This window comes from Elephantulus edwardii, unplaced genomic scaffold, assembly GCF_000299155.1.
Source record: "Elephantulus edwardii isolate Elephantulus edwardi_28Jun2011 unplaced genomic scaffold, EleEdw1.0 scaffold00168, whole genome shotgun sequence".
NCBI lineage: Eukaryota > Metazoa > Chordata > Mammalia > Macroscelidea > Macroscelididae > Elephantulus > Elephantulus edwardii.
This window is the reverse complement of record NW_006399918.1, coordinates 7,158,423-7,173,993: the sequence shown is the minus strand read 5'-3', so window position 1 is coordinate 7,173,993 and position 15,571 is coordinate 7,158,423. Positions and strand designations below refer to the sequence as shown.

General features: G+C 43.1%; 1 protein-coding gene across 4 annotated transcripts in view; it reads left to right on the top strand.

The window, feature by feature from the left end:
- The first annotated feature begins 6,332 nt into the window (after window positions 1-6,332).
- DEDD (death effector domain containing) overlaps window positions 6,333-15,571 on the top strand; it is a 16,676-nt gene continuing 7,437 nt past the window's right edge. Inside the window, exons 1-2 of one of the 4 annotated variants that reach the window (XM_006895479.1) lie at window positions 6,333-6,469; window positions 8,137-8,169. The gene's annotated coding sequence lies outside the window, so the exon portion shown is untranslated. Of the gene's footprint in view, window positions 6,470-6,553; window positions 6,630-8,136; window positions 8,170-15,571 lie in introns of those variants that run through there. The other 3 variants (XM_006895482.1, XM_006895480.1, XM_006895481.1) reach the window with 3 other exon arrangements.

The following is a 15,571-nucleotide window of genomic DNA, read 5'->3' as shown; positions in this document are numbered from 1 at the left end:
GGATAGAGCACGGTTTAGGGCTGTTGTACATAGGGTCGTTATGAGTCGCAAAGGACTCGATGGCACATAACAACAACAACAACATGTAGTAAACAACAAAGGATCATGGAAAAGTAAATCACAAAGAGAAATCTTTTGCAAATAAAGCCAAATTCTTCTCTATTGTTTACCTTATCTGGAGGGAGAGATTAGTAAATACAAACTAAGAATTCTGCCTTGGCACTTAACCTCTGTGAAGCCCAAGGTCTGCCTTGGTACTACAAGAGGAATTCCAGCTTTTATCTATGCCTCCCTCATTTACTGATTCTGCAATTGGTTAAATATTAAATCTTGTATTTGGTTTCCCACATTTGGAACATGATATAATGCTAGGAAAGGTCAGTGTGATGTGGCGGTGTTGTTGTTAAGTGCCATCGAGTCATGTGACTCATAGCGACTCTATGAACGAAAGTCCTGGACTTTCCTGTATAACTTTTGTCCTTTCTTCAGGTTCATAGGGTTTCCAGAGGCAAGCTATTACGGAAGTGGATGCCACTCCAGTGTGATGTAGTGGGTCTATTTTTCAAAATGGTTTTCTTAGGTCATTGCCCCTGATTTTGCCACATGGCTGAGAAGAACACACACAGGATATGTGAAGTCTATCCACAAGACAGGCCAAAAAAAAAAAAAAAAGACAGGCCAGTTTCACCATTTCAACAAGCTTAAACTGAGCCACTTCGGTGGCAGAAATGTGGTAATCTACCATCAAGAAACACCATTTGAGCAAGAGCCTAAGTTCAGACTGCTTTGAAAGAATTGGCTAAAAATAAGGTCCCAGGAATTGATGGTATACCAATTGACATATTTTAATTAACAGATGCTGCCCTAGATATGCTCACCAAGTTGTGCCAAGAAATCTGGAGAACAACCACTTGGCTAACTGACTAGATCTATATTTGTTTCCATTCCAAAGACAGGTGATCCCACAGAGTATGGAAATTATCGAACAATATCATTAACAAGAAGTAAGATTTTGCTGAAGACTATCAAAAAATGACGGGAACAGCACATCAACAGAGAACTACCAAAAGTGCAGGCTGGATTTAGACGGGGCTGTAGTACTAGGGATACTGTAGCTAATGTTAGATGGATCTTTGCTGAAAGCAAGGAGTACCAGAAGAATGTCTATCTTTGTTTCCTTGATTATGCAAAGGCATTTGACTGTGTGGATCACAACAAACTGTGGCTGACTCTAAGAATGGGAATCCCAGAACACTTGATTGTGCTAATGCTGAACCTATGCTTGGATCAGGAGGCAGTCGTCAGAACAGAACAAGGAAACACTGCATGGTTCAAAATTGGGAAGGGTGTATGCCAGAAATGTGTCCTATCTCCATACCTTTTCAATCTTTATGCAGAACAGGTTTTCCGGGAGGCTGGGCTCTATGAGGAGAAATGTGGCATCAGGATTGGAGGAAGAATCATTAAAAATCTGCATTATGCAGATGACACAATCTTGCCTGCTGAAACCGAAAAGGACCTGAAGCACTTGCTGTGGAAGGTCAGGGACAGCAGTCTTCAGTATGGATTGAGACTCAATATCAAGAGAACAAAGATTCTCACCATTGGGCCAATTGGCAACATCATAACTGATGACGAAGAGATTGAGTTTGTTCACAGTTTTGGCTTGCTTGGATCCACAGTCAACACTCTACACAGTCAACACTTTAGGCACCAGCAGTCAGGAAATTAAAAGATGTATTGTGATGGGAAAGTCTGCAGTTAGATACTTAGGATGTCAGTTTGGAGACTAAGGTGCGCCTGATACATGCCATGGTCTTCGCAATCACTTGCTATGCATCAGAGAGCTGGACAATGACTAGAGATGATAGAAGGAGAATTGATGCCTTTGAGCTGTGGTGTTGGAGAAGAGTATTGAACATACCATGGACTGCTAGGAAAACGAACAGGTTTGTCCTGGAGAGGGTTAAGCCGGGCAGCTCCTTGGAGGCAAGGATTCTGAGGCTTCATCTGACATACTTTGGACATGTTGTAAGGAGGGACCGGTCCTTGGAGAGGGACATCATGCTTGGGAGGGTGGAGGGACAGTGCAGGAGAGGAAGACCCTCAATGAGATGGATTGATTCAGTGACTGGGGTAATAATGGGCAGGTGTGTCAGAGATGGTGAGATTGGCACAGGATATGGGAGAGTTTAGGGCTTTGTACATAGGGCTGCTATGAGTCGCAGGAGACTCAATGGCACATACCAACAACCACCACCAAGATAGGAAGAGGAGACAAAGCAGTGTATGTCCTTTGGAGCCAGAGATTCTTGTACCAGTTAAAGGCCTATAGTACAGCAGTAACAGCAATGAGAGCCGAGAACAAAAAAATCTGACATGAGACAGAATCTGAACTGGAACTGCTCTTCCAGACAGAGCCAAAGCCAAGGGCCTTGGCCCAGGCTTGCTGGAGGGACTGAGCAGGGGAGAAGTCTTAATATGCAGCATTAAGATATCTTTGAAACACCAAAAGCTGCAATGCTGAAGGATGAAGGGCCTCTGAGTGCACTTAAGCAGCTGTCCTGACCAAGAAACTGTATCCTGTTACCAACATGGGTTGTAACCTGTTAAACTTCCCTACTAAACCCCATAATTGCATGCTTCTGTCAGGTGCAGATTTTTGACACAGTAGAGCAGTAAGGATTGGTGCTAGATAGTAGAATTAGGCAGAGGAGCATGGGGAACAAGTCTGATCTCATGGGAATTGGCTTAGTGTTGTGGATGCTGCTGATGAGGGCAATTTCCCATTGTGGAGTTAGGAGAGAGAAGTCAGACTTGGCCATTCCAACACTACATTCACTGTTTGTTTTTTTTTTTTTTTAGTCAGAGAAAGAGAAGACCCCTAACAAGAGGAACTTACACAGTGACTGTAAAATGGGCTCAGGAATAATGAGAGATCATGAGGATGGCTACATGATAGGGCAAGGTTCAGAGCTATTCTTCATTAGGCTAATAAATATGAGTTGTAGTCAACTTGATGGGACTCTTCATTTCCAATCTTCGTAGTCTGGTCACCAGTTATGCATCTTGAGTGCATATCTGATCAATTTCAGACCACAAAAGTGGGTTTAACTGTTCACTGCTGTCAAGGTAAAACTGACTCATAGGTGACCCCCCGATGGGCTTTCAGGGGTTGTAAATCACATGGGTGGAGACTGCCCATCCTTCTCCTGCACAGTAACTGGTGGATTTGCATGAACTGTGTGTCTTTGGGCTGGCTGCACAGCTCCTTCCAAGGCCCCCAGCATTCCTTCCCTTACCCACTAGGCCATTAGCAAAAGTTGATTGTTGTTGGTAGGTGCCAGCCTGCCACTGACTCGCAGCAACCATATGACAGATCTAAACCTTGCTCTATCTTGCACTTTCCTCACAATCTCATCATGTTCAAGCCCACTGGAGTAGACACATCAAGCCATCTTGTTAAGGGTCGGTCTTTCTCTGATTCTCTACCTTTTCCAGCATGATACCCCTTCTCCAAGAACTGGTTCCTCTTGAAACTATGCCCAAAGTAAGTGAGATGAAATTTCACCATCTTTGCCTCTAAGGAGCACTCTGGTGGCACTTCCTTCAAGCCAGGCTTCTCTATGAGAAGGAATGACCCAAGTCTTAGTTCTCTCAGGGGTGTGGTTTACAGCCCTAAGATCATATACAGAGGAATGCTCCACAATCCTTGTTTACTTGGGACATGACATCTAATCTGATTCACCTGCTCCTACAGCCTTGGCCCACAGGCACCTAGTCCATCTTTGATCAGCCTCTGCAACCACTGACCTATAACCCCTTCAACCTTGCTATTTTCCTGGTGGTTTTTTAATTTTTGTGAGCTCTTTCAGTACATTAAAGAACCCAAAGATACAGATGAGAGTTAAAAGGCTTAGAGGAAAAATAATAATTGATGTCAGAGATGGAGTGGTACAGCATTCTTGAGAAGATGGAAATTTTTAACCCCTGCTTTAAAGGAACTATTAAATGCTTAGAGGAGGAATAAGTGATGTCGGAGATGATACAGTGGTATTCTGGAAAGTTGGATGCTTGGAACTTTTTTTTTTAAATCAGTGCTTTACAGGAACAATTGCTGTTACATGCCAACACTCCAGTGGTTCTCCAGAGGCTGTAAATCAGAGAGATTGCCCATTTGTCTTCCCTGGAGTAGCGAGTATACTTGAAATGCCTTGTCTTTAGGTTGACAGCACAATTCCTTTCTTACCCACTAGATTATCAGGGCTCCCTATGATACCCAGAGGAAAACTGAATATTTGGTAACCCGTATTATTCAGTAAAGCTAGGTCTAGAGCTAAAAGTGCTTTTCTTGTTAACTGCCTCTCTGGGGACAACTTCTACCTTCTTGAAATACTCTTATTCTTGAAATATTCTGTGATAATTATCTTTTAGTTTTTGTTCTTTTTCACTGGCTGCTTCTTGGTAAAGGTCCTCCAAGTGCTATTCTCCTTATGCCTTAAAAGTTTTAATTCCTTAAAAGCATTCTTAACACTCTGCTCTTCTCAGAGGGGCCTAATTTATGGCTTCCATTATCAGAGAAATACTGATGACTCAGAATTTCTGGATTATCACTGTAATCTAAAAAGCAGTTACTAATAAAAGTGATGCAGGTGAAAAGCAAATTTAAGAATAAGGTAGAGGGGCCCAAAAGAAAAAAATAGAGTCACACCCTAGGTTCACCTCAAAGGTGATTTTGAATGCATATGCGAAAATGCTACATCTACCTTTTGCATTTGCTGATTGTCGATTTAATACTTTTTTCTCCCAAGTTTTAGATCTGCATGATCAATTGTTTTTAGGATAGCTTTACATAGGTGTCTGCTATAAAATGCCTTCTTTGTCTTGGAATTCCTCCTGTTACAGTCCTATTACTAGCCTCCATTTTACATTTGGAAAAAAAAACCCAAAAAAAACTTTATACATTATGATTGTCCAGCCACTTAATTAAAGTCAGTCTCTTGTTTACCTTGCTATCTGAAACTTTAAAATTACTAAATATTGCAAAAGCCAATGGACACATTTTAGCTCTTATATATACCTAATTTGTTATATTTTAACCAGCTTCTCCCACAGTTTTCTCTGATTTTTTTTTCCTTTGTTTGCCCTGTCTACTCATTGGTTTTTCTCAAATTATCTTTCAATACCGGTTTCTTTCATCTTATATGTCATGACTTCAGTTGTGATACACAGCCCCCCCATCTGTTTTAAACCTACATTATCTAACATTCAGTTGTCTAGTGGATCTCTCTTTTTTAATCGATGAGCCATAGACACTGCAAACTCAAAATGCTCAAAAAAGACTCTTACGTGCCCCACACAAAACAAAAAATGGCATTATTATCCTCCAGTTAACCAATTCCGATCCCGGGAATCATGCTGGGCTCCTCTGGCTCATACTCCCACATTCAATCTATTTTTCACCATTTGCACTACTTTTTCTTTAGGTCAAAGCACTGTGATAACTCGCCTGGCTAAGAGCCTCCCGATTTTTCTCCTCTGTCCTGGACATGTCTCCCCCAGACACCCATCTTTCTAAAACGCGAACATAATTATTCACATTTCTGAGACCCTTTAAGATGAAGTCAATTCCAAGGCCTTCCCTGAGCTGGCTCCTGCCTATCTAAGAGGCCTCAGTTATTGCTTTTCTTTTTTTAAAAAAGCCATACCAGGCTGCTGGCAGCTCCAGAACGTACTCGGCCCCCTAATTCCCAACAGTTCTTCAGATTTCAGCTCAGGTAGCGGTTCCTTTGGGGGGGGGGGGGAGAGCTCAAAAGGCATATACTGAAAAAAAAAGGAAATCCGAGAAAAGATGTGAGAAAGGCTTTCAACTCCCGACCCAGGTCACGGTACGTCCGGGTTACCAGGAAGTTCAGCACAAAGGTCACATTCAGATCCTGCACCTTTGAGCTCGAGGGTCGTTCCGACCCCCGTGCTATTTATTCCGCCCTTACGCGTCATGGCTGCCCTGGCCTCGCAGTGGGTCTTGAAGTCGACCGCAGCCAGCTCCGGCGCCACCAACCGTTCGACACTCAAGAACGCTTCCCTGTCCCCATTACGACGGCCCTGAAGCCGCTGTCAGGAAAATCCCGAGTTGCCAGCTTGCCCCAAAGCAAGATGGCTGCCAATCTCAAGCCTCTCCTCCCAAAGCGAAGCTCTGCGCTCCCCGCTTAATGCCTGTGCCAGGCTGCCCTCATCTAGTATGGCTCCTCCGGCTCATTTCTCACTATGGTCTCGAAGCCACCACTAACCGACCAGGTTCCGGGAGGCGCAGTTCAGGATGCAGCCACCCCCGCCCGCCTCCCCCTCCCCCACGCCCGCGGCGGCGGCGGCGGCGGCGGCGACTGGAGCCCGGATGCGGCCCCGGGAGGCAGGCCCGGGAGCGAGGCGCGGATGGATCCAACATGGCGGCGCCGAGCTTGAGCCGAGAGTGAGACGACGGGGCGGCCGGAGTGGGGAGGGGGAGTCGAGCGGGACGGGGCGGGGCCGGGCGGGGCCGCAAAGGGCTTGGGGAAGGAAAGTGGAGGGGGAGGCGGTGGCGACGTCCAGCCTGAGAACCTCCAGCGCCGGAGGTGACGGGACGCTGCGAGGTGGGGGAGGGGAGCCGCCGAGGGGGTCGTGCGGGGGAGATGGCAACTGTGGGAGAGGGCAGGGGTCGAGGCGGCGGAGCGGGCACGTAAGGAGGGGCGTAAACAAGGGCCGTGGCTGGGCCGGGCGAGGGGGATAAGAGAGGCCGAGGTGGGTAGTGGGGCTGCGATCCGGACGCCTGGAGGGGAGTAGGAGCGGAGGGGGTTAGGCCGAGGGTGTGAAGGCAGAGGGGGCTGGTGGCATGCGGTTGGAGGGTGGACCGCACTCTTGTGTGCGTGTGGGTGTTGTATGAAGGTGGAAAAGGTGAGTATGGGACCTAAGACGTTTTGGTGGAAGGTTTTGAAAGTGTTAAATTGGGGGAAGGAGAAAGGATTTAGGGTAGAATTTGGGTAGGAAGGGGAAGAAGGTGTGGGGAATGGAGAGTGTCGGTGTGACGAGGTAATGGAGAAAGTGAGGGACTGGGAGGAAAGTTTGGGAGGAAGAGGATGGGAGACAGGACAGTGGAGTATTACGGGTGATAGAGGCACAGGGGTTTCCCTTTCGTGGAAAGAAAGGAGTTAAGCATCATCAGTTGCAGCCAATTCTAATTGCCAGACCCTTAGCTTTTAATAGGGTGGGAAGGGCAGAAGGGAATAGTCATGTGAGTTTGGAGAATTGGGGTTGGATGAGGGTTAAGTTGGATTTGCTTTCCAAAGGCTCCCTAGCTTATTGCTTCCTTGTTTTTCCTGGTTACCAAAAGAGAGGGGAATGGGGAAGTTGGTGTTGACTGAGTGTGAAGAAGTAAAGGACTTTTCTAGTTTTTAGCAGTTAGTAATGCAAGAATGGAGAAAAAGCTATGGCTATATTGGAGGTTCTGGAAAGCTGAAGGGGGAATAGAAAAAAACAGGATGGCATCTAGGCTGCAAAGACTAATTAAATGAGTGCTTTAATTTTCCAAATACTTTTACTGTTTTAAGTGCTATGTGGAGGAAGTCAGTATGCAAGCATAGACAGAAGCCCCCGAATGAAATGTGGATACTGCCCACTATTTTGTCCAGTATGTAACTGTATGATAGATAAAGGAAAGGGTAAAGATAATCAGGATAATTCTAGCCTGATGATGGGAAGAAAATGCCTCCTTCGATTTTGACCACTTTTCCTACTAGTTCTCTATGGGGAAAATAAAAGTAAATATTGTCACAAAGTAGGTATGTCTCATAAAGAATTCAGGGGGAAAGTGAGAAAGATTTAGAAGGCAGTTTGTTTCCCCAAAAACTGTTGAATTTGAAACCTTTCTTGGTATTCCTTTCTGAAGGCTAGTGGAGAATTAGGGAAACCTCAAGGTTTGGATGTGAGTTCTCTCATTTACCTGACAGTACATAATTTAAATCAAATGGCTTTATTTTTAAAATGTATATTTTTGTGGCTGAAATTAACTACTTATTTGGGGTTTTGGGCTTTCTAATTAGAATTTGAAAATTGACCTTTCTCTCTTTTTTGTTTTGCTGCTGGATTTGAACCTTGTACTAGGAAGAAACGTGGCAAATTAAATTTTTTGCGAAGGTAAGTCTAGAATTTTTTACTGTTTTCAAGCAATGGAAGGGAGAAGAGATAACATGAAAAACACGTTGGGATTGGGTCCTAGAATGGGGTTAATACCTGGGAAAATAAATTTTCACCTAAGAAGATGCACAGCAGTCCCAAAGGCATGTGGTTAGAGTACACCAGCTGCTCTGTGGGAGGAAGATGGGCAATCTCCTTCCATGCAATTTACTGCCTCTAAAAATCTGCGGAGGGTCAGCTGTGGGTTGGTTACCACTGGAAACCAACAGCAGTGCATAAATCATGGGCAGAAGACCCCTTAAAGTTACTGTTTCTTTGGGTGATTGCACATAAGTGTGAAAGCAGAGGGGAATTTAGATGTTTGGGATCAAGCTGCCTTTTGATTTTATAACCTTGCCAGCTTGATAGAAACCTTTTTAACATAGGGAACATATTAGAATACAGTGTTTACAAATGTTGCCATTTGAAGGTTGCTAAAGCACCTTCCATGAGAAGGCTTTTAATTTCATTTACCATTCAGTTGTTTTGAGTTCTTGGGATCTTTCTTTTGAAAATGTCTAATTCTGACTCCCAGATACTTGGTTATGTTTTCTGAGTACCACTAGCAAGAAAACTCTTTAAGTATTTGTAACTATCTTTAATATTTTTTTCCATGTTATTTTTAAAACATCACTTTTTTAAAGTTCTTCCTCATGAATTCCTCCTACTGGCTTCTGAGAGAGTCATATTTATTTGGGCATATTTAGTTCTCCCTTGAAGATACAGATAGCATCCTTGTTTCGGATGAAACTAGACTTTGCTCAAAAGCAGAATCTTAATAGAAAATGACTATTCAAGATGAAATCCTGTGGATACATATAGATTGTCATTTGGCCCTTGGCTGACTTGTACCTTCCTAAAATAAATTAAAAAAACAAAGCAAAACAAGTCCAGGAAATGTAGCAGATCATCTGAATCAGTAATTATTCTTTGGAACCCGTATGTTAAGATCTCAGAACCAGACGAGCCAGTGGGATCAGGACTATGTTTACTGGAGTGATAGTCTCTTGGTATCTGGCATTGTTTCAGATACCGGGATTCTGACATTCTTTCTAATTTTCTGGTTAGAGGGATATATATTTTCTCCACTAACCTGTGCCTTTCATCTAGAATCTCTGCATAATTTAAGCGGCATTTACTTGGCTGACTGCTACAGAAAGCTGGGCATATTTTGGCTTATGAAGAAGTTGGTCAGTTTTTTCTAATGGTAGAACTAGATTCCTGTCTGTATTGCTGAATGAGAGGATAACCTATGGTGGGGTAGGCTGCCTGCATGCTAGCCTCCTGATATTTCTTGGGAGTGGTGTTGGAAAACTTATTTTAAACTTTTCTTCATTGCATAAGCATTACAAGTTTTGTCAGCAACATAAAAAGGAAGGGTCTCCTACTGGTTTCAAGACTTTAAAGGTGACCAGAAGGGATAAATGCAAGATCTTTTGGGTCTGTCTTGCAGGAGTTGACATTTCTCTTATCCCCATAGAGATCCAGATTGAACTAGGTCAAAATGGACCTCCTGGGCTGAGACAGAAGGGAGTGTAGCACTATACCTGCTGTTCTCCTGAATAGCAACAGCAGGTGATGGAGCCAAGGTTGAAATGGGATGGAACTTCTTATTACTTGTTGGATTTATGACTTAAAATTAACCTATATCTACCTGGTTTTTCTTTTCTTCTGGAATGTTGCTTGTTGGGTTTGGGCAGGAGGAACCAGATGGATCTAGGATGGAATACGACATGCAGTCTCCTCTTTTGACCCTTCATCATGTTTCACTCAGAATAGGGTTTCCTTTCCTCAGAAGTATTGACATTTTGGACTCGGTGGTAATTTGCTGGGAGGGGGTTGTCCTATGCGATGCAGTTTAGCAGCAATACTGGTCTCTACTTAATACGTGCCAGTTGTACCACCCTCCACTCCCTGAAGTTGTAACAATCAGAAATTAATCCAGACATTGGCACATATTCGCTAATCGCCAATCTAAAAGGTCTAATGCAGTAAAATAGTCCACTTGAGATCCAAGACTTGAAGATAATATATTTTCCTCTTAAGAATCCCTAGTGGCACAGTGGGTTAAGTATTTTATGACTAACTGAAAGGTTGACTGTTTGAACCTACTAGCTGCTCTGAGGGAGAAAGATGGGGAGTCTGCTCCTGTTAAAATTTCTAGTGTCGTAAACATGATGTTGGTGTACTCCGGATGCAGAAGCTGTGATAGCTTAGTCCATAGTGTGTTATACTACTAATCACAAGGCCTTTATGTCTTTGGCAATTTGCATCCACCATGTGCTCTTTGGGAAAGAGATGGCCAACTCCTGTTAAGATTTACAATACTGGAATCCTGAAGAAGGGTCAGTGGCCGTGAGTTTGGCTTTTGGAGTTTGAAACCTGATGTGGCAGTTTTTCTTTGTAGGGTTGTGGTGAGTCAGAATTGACTTGATGGCAGTGAGTTTAATTTTTTATTTTGGGTAAGTGCCTAGCTGCTAAATGAAAGACCTCTGATTCAAATTTATCTTTGGGAAAAGGTGTGGTAGTCAGCAGACACTGCAAGTCTGCTCTGTCCTGTAGGGTCTCTTCAAGTTGATAGTGACTCAGTGACAACACATTGGGTTATTTATTTTTGTCTCCTTTCTGATGTGGAAAAATAACCCGAGATTGTTCCTTCTGCTCAAGCCCCCTCTTCTCCCAGGATGCTCAGCTGGTCTCCACAGTTTAGACTCTTGTCCCTTCCTGAATCTTCTCCATGCTTTGATTGCATTTCACTTGGAGTAATGTAGACGAAGGGAGCTCTGGTGGTGTAGTTTTTAGGAAGTTGTGGTGCTAATCTGAAAGTGGCCTGTAACTTCTTGGGAGAAAGATGGATATCTCCTCCCGTGTGATGTACAGCTTCTGAAATCCCAGGAGAGGGTCAGTTATGAGTTGTTTCCAACTCCAAGGCAGTAAGTTGAGTTGTTCTGATATGTAGGGAATTAACCCTTAGGGTTGTTTTTTTTTTTTTCAGAATTGCATCCACTGGTTCACGGTCAGGATGAGTATAATCTGTGTTCTGCTTTTCATTCCAGTGGCCAGGTTTATAGGGCTCAATACATCTTAATATCTTGAAGCTTAAGTAGGATACTATGAATTAAGGAAACAGGGCAGCCAGAGTCCACCTTAGAGACAAAAATGGTGAGGTGCTGGCTCACATATTTTAGACATGTTGCTAGGAGAAGCCATTCCTTGGAAAGGGACATCATGCTTGGAAAGATTGGTGAAAGAGAAAAAGACCCCCAGTGAAGTGGATTGACACAGTGACTGCATCAGTGGGCTCAAGTTTATTAGAGATCTTGAGTATGGTACTGGATATGACAGGATTCAGGTCTGTTGTTGATAGGGTCATACTTGACAGCATCTAACAAGAACAACCTGCTCTTCTAACTGATTGAATGTCAAACCTGTGCCCATCTGCTTTCTCTGGGATTCTCATAATCAACAGCTGCCCAAGGAGAACAGGTGGAATAGGGAACAAGGAGAATTTGTAGAGCCTCTAAAGGGCTCAGTTTTCTCATATTGCCAGCTATGAGCAACAAGTTATTTTCTCTCACCTCCCTCCATTTGCACCCTGTGGCTGTAGCAGGTGAAATGAGAGGGAGAGACAAAGAAAACCACTCTGCAAATGAATAGATGTTTTCCATGCTTTGGGGGTGGAGGGGAGGAATCTAGACTCTGAAAACTAGATATAGATTTCCTTTCCACATATAAAAATCTATGGTGTGGGGCCAAGTGATTTTAGGGTTGCAAAAATAGCAATGTAGGACCATCAAACCTAACTTCAGAAGGGGGAGGAGAGAGAATAACCTTCAATATTAACCCAAGGATGATTCCTGTGGCGGTTAGCCATTCCTCCTCTCTCCAATCTTTTTACCAATTCTGATACCAGCTCTCCCTCCATGAACTTCTTTCTTTTCTAGGTTTGATACTTTGTTACACTGGCCACACAGAACTTGCAAACCATTCTCAGAGTTTTGAGGTTTATTAGAGACATAATATGATGACCTAGAAGGTAAGAAGTTACACTCCCATCTCAAAGGCAAGCAGTTAGAATCAACCAGCTGCTCCATGGGAGAAAGATGGGCAGTCTCTTCCCATGGAATTTACAGCTTCTGAAAACCTGCTGGAGGCTCAGCAATGAGGCTCCTTCTGACTTGACTGTGTAACAGCACTCGGGTTACAGAGGAGCTCTGGTGGCCAAGTCCTTAGAAAGTCCTTAGCATGCTGCAGTGCTAACCCAAAGGTGGCAGGAAGTGCCATCTGGCAGTTGGACTCTATTAGCTGTTCCACAGGAGAAAGATGAACAATCTTCCCCTGTGCAATTTACTGTCTTAGAAACCCACTATGAATTGGTTCCAACTTAGGGGCAATAAAGGGGTGGGTGGCCAGGTTGCAATTTAGGATCAGGAAGGACTCAGGATATAGTTCTTTGATCAGTATCGCTGCTTCTTGGCTTTGCCCGCAGGCAAGCTTTTCTTAGTCACTTGCCCAGGCTTATGAAGCTCTTTATTTCACCAGTAACCAGAGGCACCCTATTCCTCAGTAAATGCTGGCGCCAAAGCATTCAACCCTCTATTGATGAGTGCTGGGAGGCACTACATTCTACCGGTAGTCCTCTTGCCCAGAAACAGTTAGCTTTCTTACTCTGCTACATGGATGCACATACTTCCCACCTCCTCTACTTACCTTGTCTCACTCAAAGGGCCAGAAGCCTACTTGGTTATCTTGTGCTGGTTCCTGGTTCTCCTGCTACTGAATCCCTCTATTCCTTGCTGTCTTGTACCATGTGTAATGTTAACAACTCTCTTTTTCTTCTTCCTAGACCCACTTCCTTCTCCTTTTAGTGATAATGAGGTTCTCTTATAAGGAATCCCTTTTAAGCTTTGCAAGCATAATTGACTAATCTCATTATTAAGCTTTCATACACTTTATTTGACTGGTTCCCTGCCCCTCAGGGATTAGATGTTATATTACATTATTTTATTACATTATTAGTGAATTGTCCCACTCCATTGGTGGACATAAGCATTTTATTTGCATAGTTTTACCTAGTCATTAGGGAACTGTGTGGTAAGGAGTTGTGCTACTAACTCAGTTCAGATCTACTAGCTGCTCCACATGGAGGATGGGCAGTCTCCTGTGCAATTTATTCCTTCTGAAAACTCACTGGAGGAGTCAGCTATGAGTCAGTTCCAAGTCAACAGTACATAATAACAATAACAATGTATTAAGGAACTCTAGTGGTATAGTATATAATGTTTTGTGGTGTTAACTGAAAATTTGGCAGTTCAACACCACCAGCCCTTCCATGGACAGTCTCCTCTTGGAGTTTTACAGCTTTACAATCCTAAGGGAGGATTATTATCAATCTTGCACTGATTTGACAGGAGTAGGATATTCTGGCTAGTTTACTTAGTGATCGTGTGGAAGGCAATAGCTGTGGCTTTTGTTGTTATGTGTTGGAACTGACTCATAGCTGACCCTTCAGGGTTAGCAGCATAGCAGGTTTTCAGATGTTATAAACTGCATAAGAGAAGACTGTCCATCTTTATCCTGTAGAGCAGCTGGTGAATTCAAACTGCTTGCCTTTGGATTGGCAGCGTAGTTCTTTACACACTAGGTTATCAGAACTCCCTATGGCTATGGCTATAAGAGTTATGTTAAATAATTCACTATATTAAAAAGGTGTTGGGCATAAGCCCTTGCTTCCATCTTAGGTATTCCCAGGAAAAAAGGACCAGGTTCTATTTTTTAAATTTTCAGTTCCTATCAAGTTTTGTGTTCTGAAGTGTTGAGTAGGATACTTGTAGGTTGCATGTTGTGACATGGGAAGTTCTTTAGTGTAGGGCAGTCTGTGACAGAGGATAAGCATGGTAACTGAGTTGGCTGCATTTTTAATGGGATCCTTTCACTTTTTTACTCATGGAGATTTAGTTCAACAACAGGACTTTATGCATTACTGTGTATTAGGGATATCAAGATGAATGACTTTGTCTTCTATGAGTAGCTTCAGTTCTGATGGGATAATAAATACACAAATAATTTTAGTATACCTTGGTAGAGACTTTAAAGAAACTATGCACAAAATTCCATAGAACAGCAACCACCTATCTAAGTATAGAAGTATAGAGAATGCATTTTGAAGATGACATCTAATTTAAGAATAAAAATATGAGTAGTTTTTTATTTTTTTCTTCATTGCTTTCAAGTTGAAACCAGCTCCTAACTGACGTTCTCGCGGGATTTTGGGAGGCTATCAACTGCTCTGGAGGCAGCTGCTTAGCTTTCTTCCAAGGAGCCAGTAATAGATTTGAACCGCCAGAGAGGCCTTTTGCTTAGCAGCACAACTCCTTACGGACTTTGTTACCAGAGCTCCTCGAATTAGCCTTCTGAAAAACAGTAGTGATGGGTATGTTGAATAGACAAGGGCAGTCAAACAAAAGGAGTAATATGAAGAAACGTATAGACAAACTGGTAATAGTGAATGGAAAGATGTCCTAGTGGTGCAATGGTTGAGATCTTTGCTGCTAACAGAAAGGTCAACAGTTAAAACTTGCTAGCTGCTCCATGGAGGGTGTGTGTGTGGCAGTCTACTCCTATAAAGAATACAGCCTTGGAAACTGTGTGGAACAGTTCTCTTCCTTTAGGGTCACTGTGCATCAGAAGGGACACGGCAGCAATAGGTTTGATTTTATTGTGACTGGTGAGATTGGAGAGGTGGACTGGGTCTAATCCTGAAAGGCTTGATGTCTTATGTAAGGTATTTGGAGTTTTCTTATAGCTAAGGAGAGGGCTGTAGGCAGTTATTAACAGGAACGTGATGTGGTGATCATTTTTTAATTTTAGATAGCACTGAACTGGATATGGGTAAATGAATTAGCTGAGTTAAGATTGGTGGTAGGGAGAGTTCTTAAACTTAAAATAGTATAAAATGAAACCCGATCTACTGCTGCTGAGTTGATTCCGACTCGTGGTGAGCCTCTTAATGGGTTTCTGAAGCTATAAATTAAATGGGAGGAGAATGGCTTATTTTTCTACTGCAGAGTGGTGGGTGGGTTTGAACTGCCAACCTTTAGTTAGCAGCCAAACACGTAATCTACTAGGCCACCAGAACTCCTTGCAGTAGAACAGGTTATTAATAAGACATGAACAAAGGCAGTGGCAATAGAGGTAAAAAGATATAGAAGATTTAAGAAATATTTAAAAGTGGCATCAATTGTTGTTGTTATGTGCCGTCAAGTCACCTGCGACTCATAGTGACCCTATGTACAACAGCCCTAAACTCCGCTCTGTCCTGTGCCAATCGCACTGTCTCTGACACTCCCATCCCAATTATCCC